Raw genomic sequence first — 5945 nt, forward strand, 5'->3', positions numbered from 1 at the left:
GTAGAGTTTGGCATCGAACTTGTACCTTGGACTACACCGATTTCGATAGCTCCGTATCGTATGGCACCAACGGAATTAGAAGAACTGAAAACTCAGTTGCAAGCGTTGATGGATAGAGGTTTTGCTCGACCGAGTTTTTCACCTTGGGGTGCACCAGTATTGTTTGTGAAAAAGAAGGACGGAACCATGAGGTTGTGCATCGACTATCGTCAGCTGAATAAAGTGACAATAAAGAATAAATATCCGTTACCACGTATTGATGATTTGTTTGATCAACTAAAGGGAGCCTCAGTGTTTTCAAAGATAGATTTGAGATCGGGTTATTATCAGTTACGAATTCGGGATTCGGATATACCCAAAACTGCTTTCAGAACGAGATACGGTCACTACGAGTTCTTAGTGATGCCGTTTGGGCTCACTAATGCCCCAGCGGTATTTATGGATTTGATGAATTGGATCTTCAGACCGTTTTTGGATCGATTTGTAGTTGTGTTTATTGATGATATTTTGGTCTATTCGAGAAACGAAACCGATCATGCTGAACACCTGGGGTTAGTGTTGCAGGTTTTACGGGATAAGCAGTTATATGCTAAGTTCAGTAAATGTGAGTTCTGGTTGAGAGAAGTTAGCTTTTTGGGACATGTGGTATCTGCATCGGGTATTCGATTTGATCCGAGCAAAATTTCAGCCATACTTAACTGGAAGCCCCCGAGAAATATTACTGAGGTTCGGAGCTTTTTGAGACTTGCCGGTTACTACAGACGGTTTGTAAAGGGTTTCTCAATGATAGCCACACCAATGACGAAGCTACTTCAGAAAGATGTTAAGTTCGAATGGTCAAAAAAATGTCAGAAATGTTTCGATCAACTAAAAACTTACTTGACTGAAGCTCCAGTGCTAGTGCAGCCTGAATCAGGCAAAGAGTTTGTCATTTACAGTGATGCATCCTTACTTGGGTTGGGTTGTGTATTGATGCAAGAAGGTCGAGTTGTAGCTTATGCGTTGAGACAATTGAAGCCACATGAGAAAAATTATCCAACCCATGATCTCGAACTAGCTGCCATCGTATTCGCTTTGAAAATATGGCGACATTACTTATTTGGTGAGAAGTGTCATGTATATTCGGATCACAAAAGTCTCAAATATTTGATGACTCAAAGAGACTTGAATCTGCGACAAAGACGTTGGCTCGAGTTGTTAAAAGATTATGAGCTTGTCATTGACTATCACCCAGGAAAGGCTAATGTGGTTGCGGATGCTTTAAGTCGTAAATCACTGTTTGCTTTACGAGCGATGAATGTACACCTGTCTGTTCTATCCGACAATATGTTAGTAGCAGAATTAAAGGCCAAACCATTGTTGATTCACCAAATTCGTGAAGCTCAGAAAGTCGATGATGAATTGGTTGCAAAATGGGCTGAATGCATTTCGAATATGGAATCAGAGTTCCAAATTGATGATGACGATTGTTTGAGGTTCAGAAGTCGTTTGTGTGTTCCAAGAAATTCAGAACTTATTTCGATGATTCTGAACGAAGCTCATTGTAGCCGAATGTCAATTCACCCGGGGAGTACGAAAATGTACAACGATCTGAGACGTCAGTTTTGGTGGCATGGTATGAAACGAGACATTTCTGATTTTGTTTCGAGGTGTTTAATATGTCAACAAGTGAAAGCGGAACATCAAGTACCTACAGGTTTACTTCAGCCGATCATGATACCTGAATGGAAATGGGATCGAGTCACGATGGATTTTGTATCTGGGTTGCCATTGTCGGCAAGTAAGAAAGATGCGATTTGGGTTGTTGTTGATAGGCTGACTAAGTCGGCTCACTTTATCCCCGTACGTACAGATTTTTCATTGGATAAACTAGCTGAATTGTATGTTTCTCAGATTGTAAGATTACACGGGGTACCTATTTCTATTGTGTCGGATAGAGATCTGAGGTTCACCTCGTGATTTTGGAAGAAATTGCAAGAAGCTTCGGGTACCAAGTTGCATTTTAGCACCGCTTTTCATCTACAAACTGATGGTCATTCCGAGCGGATAATTCAGATACTAGAGGATATGTTGAGATGTTGCATCCTTGAGTTTAGTGGTTCATGGGAGCGGTATTTACCTTTGATTGAATTCGCTTACAACAATAGTTTTCAATCAAGTACTAAGATGGTGCCTTACGAGGCTTTGTACGATCGTAAATGCCGTACACCATTTTTTTGGACGGAGTTGATTTGATTAAAGATGTTGAGCAGAAAGTAAAAATAATTAGTGAAAGTTTGAAGGCAGCATCAGATCGTCAGAAGTCGTACGCGGATTTAAAACGAAGAGATATTGAGTATCAGGTGGGAGACAAAGTGTTTCTTAAAGTTTCACCTTGGAAAAAGATACTCAGATTTGGCCGTAAGGGCAAACTGAGTCCGAGGTTCATAGGGCCATATGAAATATCCGAACGAGTTGGCCCAGTGGCATATAGATTGATTTTACCCCCTGACCTCGAGAAGATTCACAACGTTTTTCATGTCTCAATGCTTCGACGTTACAGATCTGACCCTTCGCACATAATAAATCCCTCCGAGGTTGAAATTCAAGCCGATATGAGTTATGAAGAAGAACCGATTCGCATCCTAGCTCGTGAAGTGAAAGAGTTGCGAAATAAGAGGGTTCCGTTAGTAAAGGTGTTATGGCTCAAACACGGGATCGAAGAAGCTACTTGGGAAACTGAGAACTCTATGAAAGAACGATACCCAAACCTATTTACCGGTAAGATTTTCGGGGACAAAAATTTCTTAAGTGGGGAGAGTTGTGACAGCCCTAAATTGACCCTAGTCGAAAAGTGGTTTCGGGACCGCTAAACCGAGTCACCGAAGTATTTGAATATGATATTTATTGTCTAAAATATGTGAATATGAATGTGTGAAAGTTTTAAGCTTCGATTTAGTCGATTGCATGTGAATTTAATTAATAGGACTTATGTGTGACACTTTTAAAAGGTGATAGGTTAATCTATAAGGACCTATTAATGCATGTTATAAAATGATGGTTTGCATGTCAAATTTCCATTTATAATAAGTAGTGGCGGCCATGGTATGGGTCACTGATGATAATATGTATTTTCTATTAGCATTATTGGTTTACAAAATAAATAAGGAATTAAGAATAATAAAACATGTGGTAAATGGGAGGAGAAACCAAGTTTTCATCTTTGCTCCTCATTGCCGTGACTAGAGAGAACAAGCTTGGAAAAATTCAGCTATGGTGGTTAGCTAAATCAAGGTAAGTTCAAGGATGATTCTTGGATTTCTAGCATTTTTTTGAGTTAGTCATTAAGCTCCTTGCTTAGCCCATGTCCAAATTTTGAATCTTGTTGGTAACATGAGTAATCGGTTAAGAGAAAATGTTCAAGAAATGGTTGTTGTTCATGTTATTTGGATGAAAAGAAAAAATTGGTAGTTAGGTGAAGTAGAGTCTAACAAATGAGCACATATGTGCATTAGTTGCTAGATGGAGAAAAATTGGCTAGCAAGTTGATACTAAGGCCGAATATGATTTTGGATATTATTGGGCAATGTATGTGTTTTGAATTGATGGAATGGAGAGGATGCTTTAATTGTGTTATGAACAATTATATGTTAAATTAAGGTTTGCTAAGCTAGCTATTAAGGTGAAGTGCAAATGTTAGTATTTGATTGCTAGTGTATATATGTGTAATAGCCGAAATGAATATGCTTGATGTCATGAATAAATGTTGTTTATATGTTTGGGAATTGAGTAAAAATTTGATGTTTAATCACTTAAGTATTCGGCATTGTTTAAGATAAATTACTTAAAATGTGATTTTGAATGTTATGAGTATTGGGATGTAAGTATATGTGTGTGCTTGGTCATAGGAGTTTGCTATGAAACTTTGTTTGGTTGAGTGATGAATGGCCGAATGAACTATAGGCTAGGGTGGATAAATTTTGTACATAAGTAGTGTGTGTGACTATTGGTTAATGAATATTCGGCATAATGGGGTTTATGAGTAAATGGCATAATATATATATGTGTGAATATGTGGTAGTGCATAAAACAAGAAATCGATTAAATTGGGATGGTCACACTGGTATATTCGGCTTGTAGTTTTATAATGTGATATGAGTATTTTATTTGTAAATGAGTAGTAAATATGTTAAGAATGGTTCTAAATGTATATGATGCGTGTGATTGTGTTTGATTGGGAAGTAAATTGTTTGATTTAGCTCAAGAGCTTAGAGGATCAAAGTTGGATAAGGGAAAGAAAAAGTGATCGAATAGCCGTTGAAATCGTTTGACAACATCCGAGGTAAGTTTTGAGTAATGAAACTTAGTTTATGATTTGATTAAGTCATGACATATAAGCATAACAAATAAACGGTGATATAATGATTCTACTTGAATTGTATATTGAGGTGATTAGTTTATACCTATGACGGGTAGCGAATGTGTATAGAGATCATGTTATAAAGCAAATCAAAATCATGCTCTTTGTATGTGGCTATTGAGCCGAAAATGGTAATGGTTGATAAGCGTCTTGTGTTTGAATTTAGTTATGATAATGAAATAAGGATGTGTCACGATTTATTGGTATATGTGCTTGATTATTGGATGATATCCGGGCTAAGTCCGAAGGCATTTGTGCAAGTTACTATATCCGGGCTAAGTCCCGAAGGCATTTGTGCGAGTAGTTGTATACCCGGGCTAAGTCCCGAAGGCATTTGTGCTAGTGACTATATCCGGGCTAAGTCCCGAATGCATTCATGCTAGTGACTATATCCGGGCTAAGACCCGAAGGCATTTGTGCGAGTTGCTATATCCGGCTAAGTCCCGAAGATACTTGGGTTTGGAAGCGAGCGATCTTGCTGTAATAATTTCAATTAATATGCTCATAAATACAAACGATAAGGTATGTTTCGTATATGCATCGGAAAGGTTGATTCCTTTCAAATAGTACTCGATCAATTATTAACGAGCTTCCGGCCTCTAGTAGGTTTGATACCCTGTGTATGAATATATTGGTTGAAGCGTGAAGAAATTATGATTTTGAGAATGTGCATATATGAAATTATTCATTAGTCATATGAACGCTATACTTTAGTCGTAATAATTTCGTTACTCAAAACTTACTAGCATTAATGCTTATTCCGTTTCTTTAATTCTCTGTTTTATAGATTTTTGTTCATCAGCTATCGGACTCGGGATTGTCGAAGTCGAAGTCGTCCACACTATCTAAGCCTTTTGGTACTCTTTTAGTTAAACGTTGATAATGGCATGTATAGGACTAACCTTTGTTGTTAATCAAGTACCTTTGGTAATGTGTATATATTCGGATAGCCATGCGAAAATGGCTTAAATATTTTGAGCATAGTATTAAATCATTTTGTATATATATGGTTATTGGAGGTGTGGAAATGCTTGGCAATGATTAGCATTGGAATGGTTAATCACGATCATATTTGGTGCATGTATGTAAATGGCTAGTTGAATCATGGAAACTATGAAATAGGTGAAATTTACTTAAATAGATGCTGATAGCAGCAGTGATGTGAGTTTGAAAATTCATTAAAATATAGAATTAATAAAATGAATAAATTATTTAATCGAACCTTAGAGTCTATTTTCATATGAAGAACGAAACAACCATATGTGCCGTATTTTATGAGTGTTTAAGTTCGTAAAACAGGCCAGAACATTACTGGATCCCTATTCTGACTTTGGAATTTACCATATATTAACCAGAAATAATTAGAAGTCATGCTTTATATGTACAGATTCCTTTTTGGAGTCTGTCTTCATTAGAAACAAACAGCATATGTATTGAAGCTCGGTTTTACCAGGGAGATATCTGAAGTCGGTTAATGGCATGAAGGTTAGATGGTGAGAGCTATTGGACCCTGAAACAGGGGAGACTTAACTAATAACTGTACTAA

The sequence above is a fragment of the Gossypium hirsutum genome, chromosome A12 (assembly GCF_007990345.1).
Source record: "Gossypium hirsutum isolate 1008001.06 chromosome A12, Gossypium_hirsutum_v2.1, whole genome shotgun sequence".
NCBI classification, from domain to species: Eukaryota; Viridiplantae; Streptophyta; class Magnoliopsida; order Malvales; family Malvaceae; genus Gossypium; species Gossypium hirsutum.